The following is a 25,541-nucleotide window of genomic DNA, read 5'->3' on the forward strand; positions in this document are numbered from 1 at the left end:
AACAAAGTAACGGGATCTTAAAAAACAGGGAGGGGAGGAGCGACTACTTTAGTGCAAGTTGCCAGGGAGGGCCTCTCTGAGGGGCTGATATTTGGGGGCAGATCTGAGGGATGCAAGGGAGCCGGGCATGGGAAGATGTGTGGACAAGGTGTCCTAGTGAGCGGCAGCAGGAAGTGCAAAGGCCCTGAGGCAGGGAATAGATTGTAAGAGGAAGAGAAAGGAGAGCTATGCACCCAGAGCTGGGAGGAAGGCAAGGCATGTCAGAGATGAGGTCCTAGAGAGAAGTGAAGAAAGCCTTGAAGACTGGATAGGATGTTTAGATTCTGAGAACCACATAAGCTGCAGAAGGCTTCTCAGCAGGCTAGTGGCATGGCCTCATGTAGGTTTTTAAGATCCTCTAGCTGCATCTGGTAAACGGCCTGTGGGGAGATTGACATGGAAGCAAGAATCTAAGTGAGAGGACCTGGCAGGTGTCCGGGTGAGAGATGGCGGTGGCTGTTGAGAATACAGAAAACAGATTCAAGGCATATTTTGAAGGTGAAACGAACCAAATTGCCGATGGCTCAGACGTGCGAGGTGAGGGAAAGAAGAGTCAAGGAGGAATCCCAGGTTCTGCCCTGAGCAACCAGGAGGCCGGTGGCAGCCACTTCTGAGATGGCGAGAACAGGGAGGAACGCGCCGGTGAGGCCTGAGGAGGACCCGTGGCCAGGGCGTGATGGGCTGTGAAGACTGGCTGCGGGGTCTGCAGGAGACCCTGCAGGCAACGGGGAGCGTGGAGGGCTTTTGAGCAACAGCAGAACAGTCATTCAGTCATTAAGCCAACGTTTATGGGACACTGATCCACATTCAGGCTTCCCTGGCAGCTCAGAGGGTAAAGAATCCACCTGCGATGCAGGAGACTCGGGTTTGATCCCTGGGTTGGGAAGATCCCTTGCAGGAAGGAGTGGCAACCCACGCCAGAATTCTTGCCTGGAGAATTGCATGGGCAGAGGGGCACATTTAACTCTCTTCCAGACCATGATGCTCCTCCCAACCAACAATGGATTTCGGGGCAACCTTCCTGAGACCAGAGGGAGGATAAGGGGGTCTCACCCGCTGACCCGTGGCTTCCCTTCCCCTCCTCCATCCCCTGCTTTACAAGCTGAAAATGCATTTAAAAAAATCTTTATTTCCTCACTCACTGTCTGTCCTCCCCTCTAAAAGCTCCATGAATATAGCAACCACCTTTATCACTTCTGTGTCCCCAGTGCCTAGACCTGTGCCAGGCACATAGTAGGTGCTCCATGATTATTTATTGAGGAACCACATTTTTTTTTTAAAGCCATCTTTTGTTTTTTAAATTCATTTTTTGGCTGCATGGCATGTAGGATCTTAGTTCCCCGACCAGGGATCAAACCTGTGCCCCCTGGAAAGAAAGTGAGAATTCTTAACCGCGGGATCACCGGGGAGGTTCCCCCACCCAGTCTGCCATCTTGAAAGACCAAATGGGAAACGATCAAGTGCTGGGTTCAGGCCTGGAACACAGAAGATGTTCAGCAAATGGCAATGAAGATGCTCGGAAAATACAGGCATGCTGTCTGCCATCCCTGGCCCAGTGTCTGCTGGGTCTTGAGGCTTCCCCAGGACAGGATGGGCCTGAAGGGTGGGGACTGTGACCTGTGACCTGTGACCCACCCTCCTGGGCCCCTGTCTCGGTCCTGGACAGGACAGGTAGGCGTGGTGTCTTCACTAATCCCCACTAAGCAGCCGGACATGTAAGGATGTGTAATCCGAGCGTCCTAGCCTTCCGGCTTTAGCCTGACCTTGGCTGGGCTGACCCAAGTCAAGGTGGACACCCTGGCCCCCCGAGGCCCCCCAGAGTCGTGACCCTGCACACAGCCAGGGACAGAGACTAAGGGAAGCACTTCTCTGACGGCAGAGGGTGACAGGCTCACCCAGGGCCCCACATCCTCCTCTGCACTGGAAGGCGAAGTCTCAACCACTGGACCACCAGGGAAGTCCCCTCAGCAAACATTGATGGAGCCAGAGCTATGTGCCCAGCCCTGTTTGAGATTCTCAGGACACAGCAGTGACCAAGACAGACTTTGTCTTCAAGTCTCTGACATTTGGGTGTGGGGAACAGATATTATATGAGAAAACATAAATTAACAAGGTCACTTCAGATACTACAAAGAAAATGGGTTAGTGGAATAGAGAGTGAGCGGGTCTGGCGAGGGTATTGTTAGCTGTGGTGGTCAGGGAGGGCTTCCTGAAGGAGGTGACATCCGAACTGAGACCTGAAGGAGGATACAGCTTTACGAAGATCCAGGAGATGAGTGTCCAGTCAGAGAGAACAGATTCTAACCCCCGTAAGTTATATAAATTGGCAACATTACCTCTATTTATTCAGTACTTACTATGTGCCGGGCCCTGCTCTAAGCAATAAGTTGTTTAATGCTCAAAACGATCCGTTTTTGTCACCTCATTTTATGGATGAGAAAATTGAGCCACAGAGAAGTTAAGTCCTTTGCCCGAGGTCACGCAGTGAGCATACAGCGGAGCCGGGATGTGAACCCAGCTCTGCTCTATCAATCAGCTTCAGCATTGTTCCCTATTCCCGGAGCACAGGGAAGGTAAAAATTAATTGCTGAGCGCCTACCAAGCACCAGGCCCTTTGACCTCTGTCACCTGCCTGGCCCTGCCTCTGAGGCCCTCACTGGCTTCCGGCCGTGTACAGCTCTTTCCTCCTCCTCTGTCATCACCTGTCTACCTCCAGCTCTGGGAGTGGCCATACGACCTGGGCTGGTCCAGTCAGCATATTCCAACCCTCCTAGACGCAGTGATTGGCTGAGTGATGGACATGTGATACAAAACGGGCCAATGAGAGCAAGCCCTGGGACTTTGGATATCATCCTGGGACTGGAGAGGAGCAGTTCTCTTTCGAGGGGGAATGTCTAGCTGGGAGATGGGAGGCCAGGAAACCCAGAGAGCTTGCCTGAGAATGAAGCTCACCCAGGGGAAGGCAGAGACCAAAGATGGAGACAGACTAAGTTGCAGTGACAAGTCCTCACAATATGGTTCGAGGGCCTGTTTATCTGGGCTAGAAGCCAGAGCTACTTCTGGACTTTCCAGTTGCTTGAGCCAATAAATCATCCCTCCCTTTCTTTTCGAGCATAAGCCAGTTTGAATTGGATTTCTGTCACTTGCAACTGAAATCAGAATATTTTTTCCCTCCTACAATGTCCTCCCTTCTCCTTTCCCCGGCTACTGACAGTTTTGTTCTTCCCGCCACCAAGAAAATAACCATCACTGTCATCATCAATAAAATCACTCCTTTCATTAATACTTCTATTACCACTGCCAGTAATAACACCATCATCACCACCATGAACATAATCATTTCTGGGGCCATTATTGCTCCTATGATAGGTGCTGGTGTTGCTACCATTGCCTCTATTAATGTACACACTTTCCATCTGTAAGCCTTTCCCTAGTTTACAAAGCTTTTTCCTTTTAAAAATGTTTATTTTATTTATTCATTCATCTGGCTGCACCAGATCTCAGTTGCGGTTCACAGGATCTTCAACCTTCCTCGCAGCAGCATGTGAACTCTTAGTTGCGGCATGTGGGATCTAGTTCCCCGACCAGGGATTGAACCCAGACACCCTGCACTGGGGAGTTTGGAGTCTTAGCCACTGGCCCACCAGGGAAATCCCACAAAGCACTTTCATAATCCATGGCAGGGGCAAGGGCGCTGAGGTTTGCAAAGGTGATGGAGTCTGCCTCCTGCCATAGGACAGGCTACAGCTCCCACTCATTCATTCCCTCACCTACTCCTTCATTTACGGAATAAACGCCACTGACCGCATTCTGTGTGAGGATGGGCTCCACCAGATGCCAGGGTGCAGCGGTGAGCACAGGCTTGGTTCCTGCCCTCACTGAGCTGCTGGGCAGGGAGACAGTTCAGAAAGCTTGCTCGCAGCCCACACAAGAAGCCTGGCTAGGATCTTCCACTCCTACTCAGGGTTCTGAGACTGTAGTGGAGGAGCCTGGTTTGCAGGCTGACTTGATGGATTGCTGTGGATAGTACCTCTTACCTGAGCTGTCTTAGCCCACGGACCCAGCCTCTGAATATTTCTCCCCAGCTGGACAGTGAATTCCTTGTGTGTGGGGGAGGGGGTTCTGGAATATGGTGGTGAGGTGGGGAAGGAGCCTGACTTTGTTTCTCTGTCTGTACAGTGCCTAGGATGGGGCTAGGCACACAGTGGGGGCTCAATAAATGCTTATTAGTGGATTGTTTTTTAGAGGCGGACCTAAGCCTCCTTTCTTCCATCCTTTCATCCATCCACTTAATTTTCTATCCATTCATTCATCTACCATATATTCAATCCCTTCCTTTCACCTATTCTCCATTCTTATATTCATCCATCCAGCCAGCCACTTACCAGTTTACATTTATGTGTCCACTCATCTATCCATCCATCTATGCATCCATCCACCCAACCAGATACGGTCCGTCTTTCTCCCTCTGACTGTCCTATTGTCTACCTCTTCATTCATCCACCCGGTTTTCCATCTGTTCCATCCTTCTGCTTTCCTTTTCCCTCTTCCTTGTCTTCCCTCCCTCCCTTCATTCTTTCCTCCTTCCACTCATTCTGCATTTTAAAATTCATCCATCCTCTATCCACTTATGCAGCATCCAATATCCTTTAGTCTTCTACCATTCATCCATCCATTCATCCTTTCCTCTCTCTCATTTCCTATATTCATCTTTGTCTCCATCTTTCTTTTCATCAGTTATTCATGCATCCCTCAAGCACGTCAGGCCCTGTGGCAGCTGCCACGGGTAAGGTACACTCCACTCGATTCCCTCCTCAGAGAGATGGCAGTTGAGCCGGACCAGTGTTTGCTCAGGACCAGGCTCCCTTACCCCGTCCCTACAGTCTGTCTCCTGAGCCCTCAGCCCTCCAAGGGACCCCAGCTCTCATCTAAGCATGTTTTTTTTTTTTGTCTTGCCTGTGTTTGGAATCTTCCCTAAAGTTCCAGCCCACAGCCCAGGCAGCAATTATAAACACAGCTACTTTCTCCGGCTGTTCCTGGAGCTGTTAAGCCCTGCCTTCAGAGAATACAGCCCTGGATGGGGCGAAATCGCCACACGGCTCCGTGCACCTGTGTGCCAAAATAGTACAATGCTGTTTAAGTGCCTACTGTGTACTGGGATGACGATGAGTGTAATGAAGAAGATGACCTCAAATTTCAGAGCCTGAAGGCCCCTCCTTGGTTCAAGGCTTCCCTTTTACCCGTTCTAGGGTAAGAGTCTAGGATCAGCCCAGAGAGGGGAGTGACTGACCAAGGTCTCCAGGGCCAGGACTAGATTAGGGGGATGGTACTCCATCCCCTATCTGATTGGTCCCAGCCTCTGCCCACTTTCCTTGGGCAATTTAGGAGGATTCCAGCGTCCAGGTTTTTGCTCTCACTGTGCCTCTTCTCAGCCTCCATCCCTAGAATGTTAACATTTTCCTGGCTCTTAGCAATTTGCGATGAGCTTGCAAGATTGAGCAAATAAAACCTGATTCTCTCAGCCACTTTTGAGGCACTCTGAATTCCGCCAGGACTTCTTATCTTCCCTGACAACCCAGACCCACCCCCTCGCGTCCTTTTAGAACGCTTCCTTCCAGTTTCCTAAGGAGTGCTCTGTCCCTCCCCTTCCCTCACAGCCAGCCAGGGGTTGCAAACGGGGTGGCCTACAGGACCCAGGCAGGAAGTGCAAACAGCTCCAGCGGGCTGGATGTAAAATTCCCAGAGTGGGGAGGGATGCTCAGGCCACCTCTCACCAGCTCCTGGAGGGAAAAGAGGTGGTCCAAAGGCAGCCTCATTTTCTGACTTCTTAAGAGAAGCAAACAAACAAACAAGTCTAGTTTTTCCCCATGAAATCTTCCAAACTGTTAATGCGGGCAACTAATTAAAATATGTAAATACAGTTCAATTCAAACAATACACATTAGCAGGCTAGATCTGCTTCTTCCTTCACAACTTCATCTGGTAGCTCGTCCCCTCCCCCCACCACAAACTGCCACAAGAGAGCTTTGCTCCAAGAAGAGCTTACTGCTTTGAATACAAATGACATAATCATAACAGGAGCAACTACCACAAATTGGATAGTCAAACACTCAAATCACCCCTATGAGATACTGGTGTCATTTTGCAAATGAAGAAAAAAAAAAAGAGAGGCTCAGAGAGTTTAAGGAACTTGCCCAAGGTCACACAGCTAAATGACAACCTGGATTTGAGCCCAGGTCTGTGTGACTCCAAGACGGTGACCTAGCCTAGTGGTGGTGGCACTGTCCTCTGGGAGGCATTGGGAAAACTGCGGGTTGGCAGGCATTTCTGATCATCACATGTGGGGCTGGTGTTCAGTGGGTGGGAGCTCGGGATGGGAGAAGCCCTGTGATGCACAGTCTTGCATCAAAGTCTCATCCGACCACCAATGCCAATGCCAGTTTCTCTCTTCCCCCACACTGGCAGCGATTATTGTGTGCCAGCTGTATGCCAGGGATTGAGATCCAGCCGCACAATGAGGTAGGTCCTATTAGTAACACCACTTTATAGGTGGGAAAACTGCAGCTTGGATGTGAGTGGGTGGTAACTTGACAAAGGTTATATGAAATGGCACCAGGGTCAAGACTAGGGTGAAAAAATTTAAGGGTGCAAAACTGAAGTCTCCCAAAACTCAGAAATCAAGATACATGATATTTTAGCGCACTATTTTAGAAAATCATACTTAATGCAAAACAAAAAAAAAATGCATGACGAACAAAATATCTATATCTTATATAAAGACAGGATCTGCCAAGTTGAGCCATCTTGGAGTCTGAAAGAAAAGAAGAAATCAATAATATTGATTCTGGACTTTTGTACCTTGCTGGCCTCACCCAAGCCCCACCCCTGAGAAGCCGAGTCAGGGTTTGAACCCAAGGCTATATTAATGGTACTCTGTCTCTCTATCACTAGCCTCCGTAAGACAGGGAGTGGAGAGGCCAGTCTTCTACCCGCAATTCCTCTGGGGCTTGATTGCAACTGGTTAAATTATAGGCCCCAGAAAGCCGAGATTTGTAAGCCGAAGACAGACAGGCCTCTAATTAGAGCCAGGCGGGTGGGTGGCTGGCTAATACTAAGTTCCGTAATAAGAGCTGTATTTTTGAATTCGCTGGCTTGATCACACACATTTTGGAGGCCTCATTGGAAACCTGTTCATAGAAAATAGGGTAAACAGCTATTTCTACCCTGGGAGAAGGAAAAGGACTCTGCAGCAGGGTGACTGTAACAAGGGTGGGCTCTGAGAACAGTGGATCCCGACTGAACTCTGGCTTTGCAGCGGACCTGCTGTGTGGCCCTGGGCAAGTCACAGCCCTCTCTGAACTTCCGTTTCCTCATCGGCAACATGGGGATGAGAAAGGTCTACCCTGGAGGTGGTGAGGATGAGCAGAAATAACACACAGTAGGTTCACATGCCTCATGGGTTTGCTTCCAAGGATAATTATATAAGATGAATCATGAATCATCATCCTTTAAAGATCCCTAGCTTTCAATTGGGAGGACTTAAAATCTGGAAATTCTAAAGGCAAGAAGTGGAGTACTTTATTTCGGATTATATCTCCCTCTTGGAGATCAGGAGGTGCATGTCTACTGGGGGGAACGCTCGTTAGGGAAAGGTGAAAGGATGAAGCAGGAAATAAAAGAAATCTTCTTTTTCTGTCTCTTCCTTCTTAAGGGAGAGAAACCCAGTTATGCATTAGCTGCTTGGGTAAGAAAGTCTTTTAACTACGGAGTTAAAAGTCTTTGGCTGATAGGAACTTCCCTGGTGGTCCAGTGGCTACGACTCTGCACTCCCAATGCAGGGGGTCTGGGCTTGATCCCTGATGAGCTAGCTAAATCCCACCTGCCACAACTGAAGATCCTGCGTGCTTCAGTGAAGACTGAAGATCTCACATACCACAACTAAGACCCAGCACAGCCAAAAAAATAAATCAACAAAATTATTTAAAAAAAAGAAAAGGCTTTAGCTCATAGAAGCACTCACTATGGTTCTGGTTCTAAGAAACAACTGCAGGGGTTCCAGACCTCAGGAGCTGCCATTTCTGGTTGGGAGCACACAGGGGAGCTGGTTAATGTCCACAGGGCTGGTCTGGAGCAGCTGAGAATCCACGGTGGAGTCAGCCAGGGGCTGCTGACTTCTTGGGAACAAGGCTGCTTCAGATTGGTCAGGAGGAAATTTCTGCCGGTGTTGTCTCCTTTACTTACAAGGCTAATTGCTGAGGATGTGTGCAAATTGGAAAAAAAAAAAAAATAGAGAAGCTACTGTCAGCGGTGTCAGGCCCCTGATAATGTAAATAAAGTGTAAACAGGCCATTAGGTTGAGAATAGAAGGACCAACAGATAACAAAGTGGCCTTCTGCTTGGAGGCTGGCCCCAGTGATTCTGCCCAGAAAAGTGTGAGGGGGACACTTGGGCACCCAGGGGGCAGAGGCTGGTACCCTGGGCGACCTGAACCGCACAAAACAGCGCTGCTTACGATTTCTCGAACCTAGACTCTGACTCCATTTTACATCTAAACACATCAAATATCTTCCGCCAATGCCAAGGTTTAACATATCCCGAATTTTCCAGAAATGCAACCATTGACTGAAACAGCTGTAGAACTGTACCTTCCTCTGTTCAGAACTTTACTGAGAGTTACTCACCACATTGGGAAAACCACATGACTGACGGCAACGCCACTCGTGGTATCTGGGCTGCCAGCACGCCTGTGGCCCGTTTTTGCCCCTGTCGCACTCACAGCGCTTCTGTGTACAGGGTACGCACCTGACGCTTCCTCGTGTTTTCTGGAGTCACTGTCGTGACCAGGCATTTGCATGTTGAAATGCATACAAGCTTAATATAAATTATTTTCCTTGTAATTCTCCTTCTGCTAAAGTTAGGGCATTACGGGTATTGACTTGGCTGAGGGGTGAGTTATGCACATAGGTAAAGTACATGATCTACTTCTTTTTCTTTTTTTTTCTTCTGACTGTGCAGCATGTGGGATCTTAGTTCCCCAACCAAGGATCAAACCCTTGGGAGTGGCCCCTGCAGTGGAAGTGCGGAGTCTTAACCACTGGCCTGCCAGGGAAAAGTGAAAAGTGAAGTCGCTCAGTCGTGTCCGACTCTTTGCGACTCCAGGGACTGTAGCCTGCCAGGCTCCTCTGTCCAGGGGATTTTTCCAGGCAAGAATATTAGAATGGGTTGCCATTTCCTTCTCCAGAGGATCTTCCCGACCAAGTCAACTATATTTTCTATGACTTTCATTTGGTGGTGAGGAGTTCACAGAATACTTGTCATATAAAGGGGGCTTGGATTGGTTAGAGGGTGGAGAACCATTACCCTGAGTGATGTGTGTGTTTACACGTCTTCCCTTCTCAGGGCTGCCTCCCTTATGAGGGCACGTCTCTCTGCTCATGCTTCCGGGGCCAGGCTGAGGAGGGGGCATACACTGTACCACCTCGAGAGTGAACATCTTAAATTTTACGCCCTGGGCGCCTCACTCTCTGTTCCTGGCCCTGGCAATGTGAGTTTGAATGTTTGCAGGATGAGGTGCAATGCCTGTCTCCACCGCTCTGCTAGGAGATACAGTGCGGTGGAGGCCAGCCTACCGAGCTCAGCGCCAAACCTGCAACTCCTAGCCCTGTGCTGCCTGATGTGCGGGGGTCGCCGGTTGAATGAATGAAGGACATATATACCTAAATAAAAATGCATACATTTTAACTAAAGATGATCAACTCTGGGCCAGACACCAGGTCTGCAAAAGCAAGTAAGACCCAACCCTCCTTCCCGTCTAGCAGCAGAGGGACAGACACGCAACTTATTGCAAAGCAGAGTGAGAGGGTCCAGGGGAGGGGGGTGGAGCCCACTGTCTGGGAGAAACCGAGTCTATCTAGGAGCAGGAGGGAAGACTTCCTCCAGGAGGCACCACTTGAGGCCTGGGAGAGAACAGTTGCCAGGCCGCCCCACCCCATCCAGTCTAACCCATTTTATGGCTGGGGAAACTGAGTTTTGTTCTGGGTCCAGCTCTGCCACGTGTGACCTCTGCAACTCTTTCCCCATCTTTGGGCCTCACCCTCCCCGTATGTACAATGAATGACCTTCAGAATCAGCCTAACTTTGTAGCACAGAGGACTCAAACCAGCAGCCCTGCTGATGACAGTTACCTGCCCAATGACAGTTACCTGCCCGACGCCAGGATGCACTTGAACTGATGAACTACATCTGAGGCTGAAGGCGGGTTAAAAGCCTTCTAAATTAGATGCCAACATTTTCGATTACACCTGAAAGCCCTGGTTTTCAACCAGGTGCAGTTTCGCTCCCCAGGGGACAATTGGCAATGTACCCCCTGCGGAAGGTCTTGGTTGTCACAGAGGGCGTGGAGTGGCGGTGGGGTGGGCCTGATACTGGCATCTAGTGGGTGGAGCCAGGGATGCTGCTAAACATCCGACAATGCACAAGACATCCCCCCTCCCCCACAACAAAGAATTCTCCCACAGAGCTGAGGTTGAGATGCCCTGCCTCAAAATCAAGGCCTTTTTCTGGGCCACACCAGCTCCTGGGAAGGTCCCATCGGATCCAACTGTTCTTTTACTGGGCAATTAATCATCAGCCTTTCTCTGTAGTCCGGAGTTGTTCTCTGGTTTGTCACCATGCTTTCTCACTCCAGGCCTGGGCTCCCTGCTAGCCTCCAGCTCCCTGGGAGTGTGGCCTGCCTCTCCTGCTCACTCTTTGACTTCTCTGGTTCAAACCTTGAGGCAGAGGTCTTCCCTGGTGGTCCAGTGGCTAAGACTCTGCACTTTCACTTCAGAGGGCCCAGGTTCGATCCCTGGTCAGGGAACTAGATCCCACATGCCACAACTAAGACGCAGTGCAGGCAAATAAATAAATATTTCACCGCTCTATGCCTTTCTGGTGAAAACTGAGCCCTAAATGTATGTCTGAAACAGAAACAAAGCTGCCTCTCTCGGCTTTGACTTAGATTGCAGAAGGACTTTCCGACAGTAGCATGTTAGGGGAGTAGGCAGAAGTGGCATGGATGGTGGGTTTGAGTGGCAGACAACATGGGGGCCGAGAAAAGAGGCTCTAGAGAGAGGGCTGAGTTCCAGCATTTGGGTTTCACCCTGGACTCAGGACAAATTCCTTTCCCTCTCCAAGTCTGTTTCTCCATCTGTGAAATGGGTGCAGGGATCCTTCATCACTCGTGGAGTGGTGAGGATCTGACGGGAGCACGCCTGTGGAGGGCTGGTCCAGGGCTTGTCCAGTGAGGGCAGCTGGGGTAGCTCCAGGGTCTGTGGAGGCAGGGAGATGACTGGAGAATTCCAGAAGGCAACAGCATGTCTTCCTCTCCAAGGGCTAAGAGGAAGGAAAAGGCCCTTTCCACTGCCTTGTTTTCTCTTTCAGGAATTCTCCCCAACTTTTTTTTTTCTTTTAATATTTATTTATTTAACTGGTCTCACCGGGTCTCAGTTGCGGCAGGAGGGATCTAGTTCCCCGATAAGGGATGGAACCTGGGCCCCCGGCATTGGGAGCACGGCGTCTTAGCCGCTGGACCACCAGGGAAGGCCCTCTCCACCCACTTTCACGCCTCGGAGGTCTCATCTCAAACCTTAGCCGGCCGCCCCCTGGGTGCTGAGTGCTTCACCGGGAGAAGAGCCTAGAAGTGTGGCTCAGGCCTTCTCTGGGGCACGCTTCACACTGTTCGTCCATCCGGTCCCCAGGTACTGAATAACTTCTGAGCTCTAGGTACAGAGCTGGGCTCTGGGGGACACAGCCGTGAGGGAAGCAGGAAGTCATTTTTCAGGAGAGAGGTGCGTGTGTATTCAGTTGCTCAGTTGTGTCTGACTCTGCGAACCCATGGACCATAGCAAGCCAGGCTCCTCTGTCCATGGGATTTTTCTGGCAAGAATACTGGAGTGGGCTGCCCATTTTTCTCCTCCAGGGGATCTTCCTGACCCAGGGATTGAACCCGCCTCTCCTGCATTGGCAGTCAGATTCTTCACCACTGAGCCACCTGGGAAGCCCGAGGAGGAGCCAATAAACAGATAAATAACCGCAGGGATGCGGTTGTGGGGAGAGATGCCTGTGAGGGAGAAGGCAGCTGGTCAGGAAAGGCCCCTCGGTGGTGGCTGTTGAGCTGAAGTCTGAGGATGAGCAAGATAGAGGAAGCGGAAAGTGCAAAGGCCCTGAGGCAGGAACAAGGTACGTTTCAGGATCAGAGAGGAGGCCAGGGTGGAAGAAGCGAGGAAAGCAAGGTCGGAGATGATGACGGAAAGGCAGGCGGGAAGCAGATCACTTGGGATTTTGAAGGCTGGAGTGAGGAGCTTCCAGTTTCCTCTTTAAGTCCCAGAGGAAAGGAAGATCTTCCCGGGCAGGAGAGCTGCCTTTTCCCCCGGAGTTCCAGGGCTCGCGGGGACCAGCCTCAATGCTGCCTGCTGCCTCCGCTCGGGCAGGCTTCCCTGCCTGGGACACCCCTTGCTTTCCCCTCACCTGTCCAACTTTTCCTCAGCTCACCCTTCCTCGAGAAGCTCCCCCCGCCCCACCAGCTATAGCCCGTGGGGCCCTCCTCCACCCTGACCACCCCTCTGACACTGAAATCCTCTGGGGAATCTTGCTGACGAAGCTTTCTGGGTCCTCCCCACAGAGGTTGATTCAGGAGGTCTGCAGTAGGACTCAGGAATCTCCTTTTTATTTTTTTTTAAAGGATTTATTTGACTGTATCAGGTCTTAGTTGCAGCAGGTGGGATCTAGTTCCCAGGGATCAAACCCAGGCCCTCTGCATTGAGAGTGTGGAGTCTTGGCCACTGGACCAGCAGGGAAATCCCAGGAACCTGCACTTTCAGCGAACTCTTCCAGATGATTCCATTGCCAGGCCTTGGAGAAACAGTGGCTGGCATTTTTGCAGAGCCATCTCAGGCAGTGGGGTTTGTGGTCTGTATATGGAGGGGAAGGGAAGGGGGCAGTCAGTGGAATCAGACGACCCCGAGTTTAAATCTCAGCTCTGCTACTCATCCAGCTGGGAGATCTCGGGCAAGTGCCATCACCTCTTTGAGCCTCAGTTTCTTCATCTATAAAATGGGCACAGTCACACCTAACTCCAAGTACTGAGATGAGATTTGTCCACATAATGTGCTTAGCCCAGGGCGCAGCCCACAGCTGGTACTTAATAAACCCAGTCTGGTCCCTGCCCCATAGCTGATTCCCAAGGGCCTCAGTGAGCTAACACCATCTGAGGTTTGTTGTGTACCAGGCAATACTCTCTAGACGAGGCTTCGGCAAACTTTCTCTGTAAAGGGCTAGACATTGTGGGTCACGGGTCTGTCGCAGCCGCTACGCTCTGCACTTGGCACGAGCGTGAGTGTTACTTGCTCAGATGAGTCCGACTCTCTGTGACCCCATGGACTACAGCCCGCCAGGCTCCTCTGTCCATGGGGTTTTCCAGGCAAGAGTACTGGAGTAGGTTGCTATTTCCTGCTCCACGGGATCTTTCCAACCCAGGGATCAAGCCCAGGTCTCCTGCATTGCAGGCAGATTCCTTACCATCTGAGCCACCAGGGAAACAGCACCTTTTGCACAACGGCAGCCAGAAACAAACAGAAACGAATGAGCTGTGTTCCAATAAAACTTTACGGGACAGTAAAATTTGAATTTAATTTTCATATTCTCTGAATGGAGATTTCTTCTTTGATATTTTTCAGTGACTGATACATGTAAGAAGCACTTGTAGCTTGCAGGCCATACAAAAATGGGTGGTGGGCTAGACTTGGCCAGTAGGCCCTGGCTTGCTAACCCGTGCTCTGGACATTTTGTGTGTATCCATTCCTGGGATCATTATGAAATAGGCACGTTATTAACAACTGAATTTTCAGATCGGAAATACAGGCTCAGACGGGCTTAGATCCTTGTGCCTGGTTCACCTGACCTCAGTTGTGAGACATGGTGGTGAGATTTGGATTCAGGCATAGCTAGATTCAGAGCCCTCTCTCAACCACTGCACCCTCCTGCTTCGCGGGGGCCCCACACGCCTCAGATGTATACACCGCATTGCAAGAACCAGTGACCTCTCCTCACTGAGAGAGAAAGAGAAGAAACATATTTGATATTGCATAAGCCACATCTATTTGGGTCTCTACCACAGCAACCAAATCTGTATTCTCCCTAAGTAATTCTTAGAATAGTTGGGGGGCTACTGAGTAAGGTGGTTGATAGCGGCCTTTCTGAGAGGAAATGTTTGAGCTAAGAGCTTACTGTGAGAAGGAGCCAATCCTGGCAGGTGGCCCCAGGCACAGACCAGTAAGTACAAAGGCCCTGGGGTCAGAAAGCCTTTCCGAGCTGAGACGATGCTTGCCTGCTCAGTCCTGTTTGACTCTTTGCCACCCCAGGGACTGTAGCCTGCCAGGCTCCTCTGTCTGTGGGATTTTCCAGACAAGAATTCTGGAGTGGGTTGCCATATCCTACTCCAGGGGATCTTTCCGACCCAGAGATCGAACCCGTGTCCCCAGCATTGGCAGGCAGATTCTTTACCTCTGTGCCACCTTGGAATTACTGTAGCTTCTAATTCACATCCCACCAACAGGCAGCACTATGATTATCCACGGGGGTCTCACTCCTGTGGTAAGTGGTTTGATTTCTCATCTGAGAAATAAGATAAAAATTGTAGTCTCTTCATAGGGCTTTTGTGAGGATTGATTAATGCACACAAGGTTCTTAGGATGGTGCCTAATCCATAACAGGTGTTGAATAAATGGTGGATCTGTTTCCTGTCTTCTTTGAAAAGAGTTGGCCTCTGAACTGCTTGATCCTTGAAGTCAGAGGGGAGCATCACCAATGACTTAATGTGCAAGAACAGCTTTCTCATGTGGAAATTGTCTATCTCTTACGGCTTTCTTGTCTCTCTTTTTCTACTTGATCCACCTCACCCATCCTTCCTTCCTTCCATCTACCCATTTATATACTTATCCACCATCCATCCATCCACCCACCATTTAGCCACTTGTTCATCTATAATTCATCTACCCATCTATCCACATATCCACCCACCCATCTACTAGATACCCATCCATCTATCTTCCTATGTATCCATCTATCTATCTAGCCAGCCAGCCAGTCAGCATTTATGGAGGGCTTGTGCCAGATTCTGGGGATGCAAAAACTAAATAAACTCAATCCATGCCCTTGAGGAGCCCAAAGTCCCTTAGGCACAGAAGTACCTAAGCTGCTCTGTAAAACATGTCAGAGTATAGTTTGAATTTCTGCCACCCCTGCCACTTCCCTCACATGACCTCAAGATCGTGACTTTACCTCCTTCAACCCTAACTTTCTCATCAGTAAAACAGAAGCAGTCATCTCTATCTCCAAAGATTAGATGAGACCAGAAAGATAAATTACTTTTTACAGAGCCTGGCACTTAATAGGCATTTAAAATATGGTACCTATTATTCTAAGTGGAAAGCCAGGAAGGTTTCTTGGCGGCTTCTGGGCTTGACATAAAAGGATGGAGAGAATATGTGAGTTGAGAGGGGAAGTGGGGTGGAGAGACTCCCCCGGAGGCCCAGGAGTTAAGACTCCACCTTCCAATGCAGCAGGCATGGGTTCGATCCCTGGTTGGGGAACCAAGGTCCCACATGCTGTGGGGTGTGGCCAAAAATTGAAAAAATAAAATAAAAGGAGGGGAAAAGGGATTTTAGGCAGAGGGTACAACAAGAGCAGAGACAGGGGGTCCAGGGCTCACAGACAGGCCAGTGGAACAGCAATGCTCTGGTTTCCCTCCCTCAGTGTTCTCGGGGCTGCAGGGTCCAGAGAACTGAAAACCAGAGAGGGGAGGGTGGGTGCGGGACAGGCTCTGAGGGGCAAGGCCCTGCAGTCCAGGTGACCCACATAGCCACCGGCAGACAGAAGTGGGTCATGGGAATTAATCTCTGTTGCAAGGCAGGCTCCCCTCCACCCGCCATCTGGGCGGGTGGGGCCGGGCTGGGTGGGAGGAGGTTGGCTTTGACACTTAGATGTCCCAGTGGAGTCTCCAACTTCATGAGGCCAAGCCAAGCCCCCATTTGCTCTGTACTGGCTCTTCCCTGTTGCGGCAGAGGGCACCCCCGTCTTCCCAGAGCCTCCCCCTTCCGGTTTCCGCTCAGATGTTACCTCTACAGAGAAGGCTTCCTGACCATCTTGGTAAAGCAGCCTGCCCCCCACCCTCACGTGTTATCCCACCACCCTCTCTCAGGGCTTTGAAAACACTCAGTCATTTCTTTCTTGGCTTGTTGTCTCATGGACTAGAACAAGGGGCAGGGACTGGGTCTGCCTTGATCCCCTATGTGTCCCCAGCACCTGCTCAGTAAATGTTTGTTGGATGAATAACTACACGAGGCCTTCCCCACTGGGGAAGTTGAGGAGATTTCTCAGAGTCAGAATCTCAGGCTCATGGGAGCGTTTTTGAGACGCTGAGTGGTCAGCTTCCTAAAGGGCCTCCGAGCCACCATGCCCATTATACAAGTGTGGAATCTGAGGCCCAGAGAGGGGAAGGAACTGGGCCTCAGGCACACAACCCTGCTGGGGAAGAATTAAGCCTGGGACCCAGGTTTCCCGCCTCTCAGCTGAAGGCCTATTTTCTGTTGTGACCTCACAGAGGTCCCCTCCCCTCGCCCCTGCCCGCCCCCCAACAGCCTGCAGACCCTGCCAGCCTGGCCACCCCTCCTCACAACCTGCAGACCCTGCCAGACTGCCCGCTCCCCCCACCCCTGCAGACCCTGCCAGACTGCCTGCCCCCCAACAGCCCTGCAGACCCTGCCAGACTGCCCCCCCCCCCACCCCTGCAGACCCTGCCAGCCTGCCCGCCCCCCCCCGGACCCCTGCAGACCCTGCCAGCCTGGCCGCCCCCACCCCTGCAGACCCTGCCAGACTGCCCGCACCCCCCACAGCCCTGCACCAGCCACTGCATCATCCTTTGCTGCACTTGGGAATTTCCCCTAGACTTACTGGCTCCTGGAAAGCCCAGAGAGGAGCAGAAAAGCTGCAACCTTCTCCCCTCTGACATGGGGGTGGGGTACTAGAGAGGCAAGATCACTGGGTTGGGGGTTTGTGCTGCCTTTGGGGTCACAGCCAAGGGTAGCCCCAGCCCCAGAAGCCCCTGCCCAGACAGACCCGAGTCCTGCCAGGCCCGAATTCTCATTAGCAGTCAGAGGATTACCACCCCCATCTCCTGCAGACCTGGGGCTTCCCAGGTGGTGCTGGTGGAAAAGAACCCCGTCTGCCAATGCAGATGTTAGAGACACAGGTTCGATCCCTGGGTGGGGAAGATCCCCTGGAGGAGGGTATGGCAATCCACTCCAGTACTGTTGCCTGGAGAATCCCATGGACATAGGAGCCCAGTAGACTACAGTCCATGGGGATCACAAAGAGTCAGCCACGACTGAAAAGACTTGGCACGCAATGCCTGCCTGCAGACCTAGATGGGGGAGGGTAGGCAGTACTCAGGCCCGGTCAGGCCAGCTCTGCTTGGTCCAGTGGCATGGGACGGCCTCTTCTTTCTCTGAGACTCGGTTTTCCTGTGTGTAAGACGGGGTGAAACTATTGATAATGTAGAGAAGTCAACAGGAAGTCTTTTCTTGCTGCCCACAAGGAAACGTCGGCCACCACAGTCTGAGTGTCTACTCTACGAACTTTGCTGAGTATTTTAATTGTACTTTCAAGCCTTCTAGAAGGGCCGCCTGAGGAAGGGAGACATTTACAAAACAAACCGGAGAGCGTTCCCGCCCTGAAATAAAGGCTCCTCACACAACGTGGCTCCTGGTGATGACATATTCTGTCAGGTCTGTTTGTTGTTGTTGGGTTTTCAGTGGTGGTTGTGACCCACTAAATCGATTTTATGACCCTCAGGTTGAAAAGCCCTGTGTTAACTTAAACCTCTCAAAACCCTATGAGAGAAGAATTATTAAAACCTCATTTTGTAGCCCAAGAAGGAGCTGGAAGTGATGGGGCTTTGAGGCCAAGCCAGACCTCAATCCCTAGCTGCCCCGCCCAGCTGCCCCTTTAAGAGCTGGGCCCCTTCCCGGGAGGGGCGATGGAAACCTTCCCACAATGCCCGGCGGCTGCCCGTCCTGGCCCCAGGCTGCACCCCTTTTGGTTTCCCTAAGCAAGATGTCAGGCCAGTAAAACAGATCCCAGAGTTTAATTAAAATAATGAGCTCTGCCAAAGGAAGGGCGCCAGGGCCAGCCAGCGTGGGGAAGATGAATTGGAGTTCTGTTCAGGGAAGCGGAGGGAGGGAGGGAGAGATGGAGAGAGGGGAAGGTGAGTGAGTACGAGAGAGACAGGACGGTCAGAGAGAAAAGACAAGGAGGAAGCAGGGAAGCGAAGAGCGGGAGAGAGACAGAGAATAAAAAGGTGGGGGAGCGGGACAGACCCGAGAGGGCAGTCATGGTTTGAGTCGGAGCTGCCCACTCTCTTGCCTCCTCTAACCCTTCCTCCTGGAGAACCCCAAGATCAGAATCATCTGCGGGATCTGAATGCATCACCCCTCTGCTTTCGAGCTTTCTATGGCTCCCCGGTACCTCCGGAATGAACCCAGACCCCCGGGCTGTGGCTCTCGAGGCCCTGCAGGGTCTGGCTCCTGCTGCCCTCCCCCTCTGATCCCCCCCTGATCCGCATGCCCCTCCTCATTGCTCCACAGCCCGTGGCCCCCCTCTCCTTTCCCCACTGGGCTGCCCCCAGGGTCCACACATGGGCTCTGCTCTCTCCCCATCCCTCCTGCCCCAGATAACTCTGGACTTCTCCTCCAAGGTCTCTTTAAATATCACTTGGGGGCACAGGGCTGAACCCGACGGGCAACACTCCCTTCCTGAGCTCAAGGTTCAGAACAGGAGCCCGATGATACACAAGCAATGAATGAAAGGAGATGAGATTTAAGGCCCTGGGTGGAAAAGCAACGCCTGACCTTCTGAGCATTCTCCATGCCAGACCCTGCTCAGAATACTTTATGTGCATTTATTGCATCTCTCTCCAGCCTGAAAGGTGGGGGCCAGTACTGCCTTCACCCCAAGAGCAGTGAAACCAGGCTGCTCACAGCTTGTCGGGGCAGAGCTGGGCTGTGAAACCACCAGGCTTCACGGTGGCTCCAATCGGTGAGGTGATGGGGCAGGCTGGGCAGGTGGGTGGGGACCCGGAGAGGGAGGTAGTGGATCATTGGTGGCCCGGGAAAGTGAGCTGCTCAGAGAGAGATGGGCTGGCCATGCAAAGATGGAGGAGAGTGTTTTGGGGGGGAGGGGGGGGCAGCGGTGAAGCAGTGGGATATTCTGAGCTCTGCCCACTTCAGCACTCAAGAGCTCCCATCATTTAAAAAATCTGTGAGACCTCCCTGGTGGTCCGGAGGTTAAGACTCTGTGCTTCCAATGCAAGGGGCACGGATTTGATTCCTGGTGCAAAACTAAGATCCCACATGCGACGCAACACAGCTAAAAAATAAAAATAAATAACGATAAAAATAATGAAAAAAAAGTGCTTGCCCCATGCCAGTGTGGGCACTGGGAGAGGCCAGAGCCCAGCTGATTGAAGACCTGGTGGGTTCCAGCCCTGTGGCAGGTCACTGGGCTCTTTCTCTCTGTGGGTGACCTTGGGGGAAAGCTCTAGGGGACCCAAGGGGGCAGCCACCAATCTTCCTAGAGGTCAGGGGAGGGCCAGGCCTGTCTCTGGGTTTATGATGCCTTCAGTTGTCATGGCTTCATTCATTCATTAGCTCCCTCCTGCCTCACCTCACCATGGCTTGATTACCTGCTGAAGTCCTCTCTAACCTCTCCCCGTCACAGGTTCCACTCCACCCACAGTGGCCTTCTTGCCATTTCCGAATATATTGAGCTCATTTCTGCCCTAGGGGCTTTGCATTGCAGTCCCCTCTGCCTGGAATGTTCTTTGTCCATTTTGTGGTGCTGTCCTTAATCAAGCCTCAGCTTCCAGGAAGGGGTTGGAGGTATGTAAAAAAGGGGCCATTCCTCCTAGACCTCATAATCCCTAAGGGTCTTCAACAAGTTTTTGTGATGTAAGCATAAAGTTACTCACTGCATTGTTGTTTATTAGATTAGAAAGTTTTGAAGCAACCTCAGTGTCCATCAACAATGCAAGTTAAATCAACAGCGAGTCAGCCACACAATGGAATACTATGCAGTTGTAAAGAAGGGGCAGGATGGCTCACGATGCATAAATAGAGAAAAATCCCTGAGGAATAATGTTAGCAAACAGAGCAAGATGAGAACAATGTGTGTAGCCAGCCCCCATTTCAATAAAGCAAAGAAAAAGGATCTATGCATACATGAATTAAGATGAACTTGTATGTGGTTAAATTGTTTCTGGAAGGAATCAGGAGAAATAAGTAATTGTGGCTGCCTCGGGGGAGAAGGGCTGGGGACAGGGGTGGGAGAATGACTTTTCACTGTGTGCCTTTTTTAACACTTAACTTTCACATCAAGAAAATATATCACCTATTTAAAATACTGACATCCCAATATTTTTAGAATTTTGACCTTAAGTCTAAATGGGTTACATACACAAACAGGGACACAAGTGATGATGATGAGAGAAGACCGCTTTCGTCAGAACTCGCCACTCTCGCATCCCATTACTGGCTCAGGCCACGAGAACAGCATGAATTTAAAATGCAAATATATAAGCACATAAAACAAATCCTGTGGTTGTTTTGTGAAACTCACACATACACTGTGTTGTAATTTTGTGCAGGTAGGTCAAAAGCATGAATTTATTCAATTTAATATTTTAAATGTTCTGTATATTTTGGGAGGTCTTCATTTTGGAGGTTTAAGAAAATAAATTTATATTCCAGGAATCTGAAAAAACAGAAGTCTTCTAGTCTTCGATACTTTGGCTACCTGGGGTGAAGAACTGACTCACTGGAAAAGACCCTGATGCTGGAAAAGACTGAAGGCAGGAGGAGAAGGGGATGGCAGAGGATGAGATGGTTGGATGGCATCACTAACTCAATGGACATGGGTTTGGGTGGACTCTGGGAGTTGGTGATGGACAGGGAGGCCTGGTGTGCTGCAGTCCGTGGGGTCGCAAAGAGTTGGACACGACTGAGCGACTGAACTGAACTGGGGTTTCTCTTGGCCTGAAGGACCCAGTTCTCAGGGAGGGACCAGGGAAGCTCAGAGAAGAGGAACAGTAAGCCCACGATCTACATTTAGCCACTCCCGGGGGACAGCGACAAATTCACTGGGATGCAGCGGCAGGGCCTGGCTCCCCCCTGGGAACCTTGGGTGAGAGGGGGCAGGAGGGAATACCAGACTGGAAGGCTGGTCTGGCTGTGAACTGGGGGGATCGTCGGGTTTTTTTAGCTGACTTTCTGGAAACTGAGCTAGAAGCTCCACCCAGTTCTGTCCAACCCCACACGCAGCCCAGGCTGTTTAGCCAAAACATCAAAGTAAGAGATGTTGTATGTTTTTACTTATAAATCTAAGAAAGTGAAATAAATGAATCAATATAATAAAATAGAAACAGATTCACAGATACAGAGAATGGACTAGTGGCTAGCCAGTGGGGAGAGAGACAAGATAGAGTAGCGGATTAAGAGAGAGAAATTACTAGGTATAAAATAAATAAGATACAAAGATGTAATATACAGCACAGGGAATTTAGACAATCTTTTCTAATAACTTTAAACGGAGTATCATCTGTGAGAATATAGAACCACTAGGTTGTACACCTGAAACTAATATTGCAAATAAACTATACTTCAATAAGAAAAGTGAGATACGTTGATTTAGCATAGCGGTGACCTGACCTGAACCAAGGCCAAAGTTCCCCAGCAGCCCGCAGGACAGCAGAAATGACCAAATATCACTACTGATAACATACTTGAGTTTAACCCTTTTGTGAATGTGGCCCTTTACTGTCCTCGGAACTCATACCCAGCCTGCATCTGACTTCTCACAGCCACCCCAGGAGGAAGTAGGGTTGGTTTCAAAATTCCCATTTCACAGATAGGCAAGCTGAGATTCAGCACGGGGAAGGGGACTTGTCTAAGGTCACACAGTGGGGGATGTCACCCATGGTAAGGCTCTTCAGTCCAGGATTCTTTCTGAGACACCACCTAGGAGAAGCCAGGGTGGCCCTTGCCAGGGCTTGGGTCCCCAGGGCATGGGTGGACCAGGCCGCCGTCTCCCCAAGTGGGCAGAGCCCAGCTGACCTGGTCTAGACTATGCTTCTGAGCCTGCTGCTGGGGGAGCAAGTAGAGGCACCAGTGACAGGGAATCTCAGAAAAGCTAAGGCATCAGCAAGACCTGTCACATCTACCTTTAAGGGATTTTGGGAGAATTTCCCTGGCGATCTAGTGGTTAAGATTCCGGGCTTCCACAGAAGGGGGCATGGGTTCGATCCCTGGTCGGGAAACTAAGATCCCGTGTCTCACAGTGTGGACCAAAAAAAAGAAAAAGAGGTATCTGGAATGTACCCACTTCTCCCCCTTCCCTAACAGATGCCCCTGGGCCAGGCCACCATCCTCTTCTGCTTGGACGGTTGCAGTCACCTCCTCACTATCTTCCTGCTTCTGTCCTTGTGCTTATGATAAACTGATTCATTTTCCACATTCATCTGAAGGGTCCTGGAACCTAAGCTGGGTCATTTCTCTCTCCTTGGCTGTCTCCTAATGCGCTCAAAACACAGGCTGACGTCCTGACGAGGCCCGCGAGACCCTGCATGGCGGGCCCTTCTTCGCTCTCTGGCCTGCCTCTCTCTGCCCCTCCCCTTGCTCACTCTGCTGCAGCCACACTGGCCTTCTTGCTGCTTCTGGAACACACCAGTCACTTCCAGCCTCAGGGCCTTTGCACTATTCATTCCCTCTGCCAAGAACACTCCACCCCCCACACAACACGCATCTCTTTTTTTCACTTATTTCACATCTCTGCTTAAATGTCACATCCCCAGAATGGCTTACCCTGACCTCCTTCAAATACCACCAACTTTCCATCAAAATCTGTGCCCTTCCTTATTACATCTGTGGATTTATTGTTGTTTAGTTGCTAAGTCATGGCCAACTCTTTTGTGCCCCTGTGGACTGTAGCCCACCGGGTTCCTCTGTCCATGGGATTTTCCAGGCAAGAACACTGGAGTGGGTTGCCATTTCCTCCTCCAGAGAATCTTCCTGACCCAGGGATCGAACCTGTGTCTCCTGCGTTGGCAGGTGGATTCTTTACCATCAAGCCACCAGGGAAGTACATCTGTGGACAGATATTATATATTTCATGGTGTCCTGTTGTTTTTTGTTCCTCTCTCCTTTCTAGACAGTAAGTTTCATGAGCTCTGGGGCCTTGGCTCTTTTCCTTCATCACTGTTTGCTCGGAGCCTAGCAAGGGGCTGGTGTACAGTAGACACTACAGAAAGATTTGTTGGAGAACAAACAAGTGAATCCAGACTCCTTAGTACTCCAACCGGGTTAAGGAGCTCTGAAATGCCCCGTGGATTTTTCCTTCCAAGAAATGCAGATCTGACTTCCCGCTGGGGTTGGGCAGTTTTTCTGCTGGCCACCCGCCCACGTCACTCACTGCTGTGACAATACCTGTTTTGTGCGTTTGACTGGAGGCAAAGCATGCTCTGTTCAGCCAAGGTCATCAAGGAACACAATGAGAACTTTTTGGGGCTCAAGGTAGAATTTGTATCGTGACATACTGCTCCAAATGCATGGCTACCAAGGAACTGGGAAATATTCCTTTGTAAACAGCGAATGAAATCTTTTTTTTAAATAAAATATTATTTATTTATTTAGTTGGCTGTGCCGGGTCTTAGTTGTGACGCTCGGGATCTTTGATCTTCATTGCGGCATGTGGACTCTAGTTCCCCAACCAGGGATTGAACCTGGGTCCCCCTGCTTTGGAAGGTGGAGGTTTAACCACTGGACCACCAGGGAAGTCCCAGCAAATGAGATCTTACAGAAAATCGGCTTTCCTTGGAATTGGCTCCCCTTTCCAAAAGACCATTATTAGGCAGAAAATGATCATTCATAATCACTACAGTTACCATGAACTGAGCAGCTATTATGGGGTGAAGCACCGAATGGAGTGTAACAGGTACACTGTCAACTTCATTCTCGTGATACCTGGGAACAGTATTCCTGCCTGCCAGAAAGGGAACAGAGACTCAGAGAAGTGAAGTCACTTGCCTGATGACCCACAGCCACTAAGAGCAGAAGACGGCACCCAAAACCCGGTCTTGTCTCCTCCTATCCAAGAAGAGGTCCTCTAAGCGCACTGGCATTAGCAATTTGCTGCTAAGAGAGCCATGCAGGTAAGGACAGGTCTGCCGGCCAGGGTCTAAAGAAAGAGGATCCTAGATAATCCAGACAACAGGGTGTCCAGTCACGTGGTACCCTGAGTTTCGGGGGGGGGTTACGCTTCACTGCTGGTGTGTTCCCGGAAGAAGCCGGAGAGCTCTAGGTATTTTCCCTAAAAGCTCTGGTGAAAGGTGTGTCTGGAGAGCTTTCTCAGGATTCCATCAAAGCAGGGGCTTAGGGGCCTGGCGCAGGCACCTCTGTGTTGCCAGGCCAACACATTAGTGGGTCTCCCCATTCTTTTTTCTTTTTAAAGATTTTTTTTTTTGCTATGGACCATTTTTAAAGTCCTTATTGAAGTTGTAACAATATCGTTTCTGTTTTATGTTTTGGGTTTTTGGCCAGGAAGCATGTGGGATCTTGGCTCCCTGACCAGGGGTGGGACCCACATCCTCTGCGTTGGAAGGCTTAACTGCTGGACCGCCAGGAAAGTCCCTGGTTTTCCCCACTGGTGAGAGGATGTTGCGGGCCAAGACTGAGCAAGAAGGCCCGGATTTCCAAACGCAGGACACTGACCTGGGGGCGTAGAACAGGTAGGGTGCAGTCCTGCTTCGCATTTGGCCCATGAGGCAAAATGAAATTTGGCTGAAACCAACTTTGGCCAGGGGATTTCCAGGTGGCTCAGTGGTAAATAATTCACCTGCTAATGCAGGAGAAGCAGGTTCAATTCCTGGGTCGGGAAGATCCCCTGGAGAAGGAAATGGCAACCCACTCCAGTATTCTTGCCTGGAAAATCCCATGGACTGCAGAGTCTGGGGAGCTACAGTCCAAGGGGTTGCAAAGAGCCAGACACAGCTGAGTGACTGAGCATGTATGACACTTTGGCCAACACAAGGCACTTGGGGGGTCCTGTTCTAGGGCAGACCCTTTTGGCTTGATAGTCCCATCACACCTCCTCCAAAACCTCCTGATTTCCTGACGTGCCATGAACTTGAAGGCCATGTGAGTCTAAAAACTTCACTTTCAGGGACTTTTAGCAGGGGGCGCGGATTTAATTCCTGGTCTGGGAACTAAGATCCCACACACTGCACAGCACGGCCAAGAGAAAACACTGCCATCACGATCTTTGCCTCTTATTTGTCACGAGGTGAGGTTGATGTTCCTTTCTCCTGAATTTGGGCTATGCAATCGCTTGTTCAATAGAGTATAGCCAAAATGATGTGC

General features: G+C 50.5%; 1 protein-coding gene, 1 long non-coding RNA gene and 1 other non-coding gene across 3 annotated transcripts in view; 2 read left to right on the forward strand and 1 right to left on the reverse strand.

Annotated features, from left to right (window-relative positions):
- The window catches only part of KCNB1 (potassium voltage-gated channel subfamily B member 1), a 112,303-nt gene that overhangs the window by 28,142 nt on the left and 58,620 nt on the right, over positions 1-25,541 (reverse strand). The gene's annotated exons all lie outside the window — the stretch shown is intronic.
- On the forward strand, positions 10,825-10,897 carry TRNAE-UUC. The gene has a single exon. It is a non-coding gene; the product is annotated as a tRNA-Glu (tRNA).
- LOC122448448 lies at positions 18,344-21,037 on the forward strand. The gene is made up of 3 exons (XR_006271617.1): positions 18,344-19,170; positions 19,852-20,012; positions 20,880-21,037. It is a non-coding gene; the product is annotated as an uncharacterized LOC122448448 (long non-coding RNA).

Source organism: Cervus canadensis, chromosome 10 (assembly GCF_019320065.1).
Source record: "Cervus canadensis isolate Bull #8, Minnesota chromosome 10, ASM1932006v1, whole genome shotgun sequence".
In the NCBI taxonomy this organism is placed as follows: Eukaryota; Metazoa; Chordata; class Mammalia; order Artiodactyla; family Cervidae; genus Cervus; species Cervus canadensis.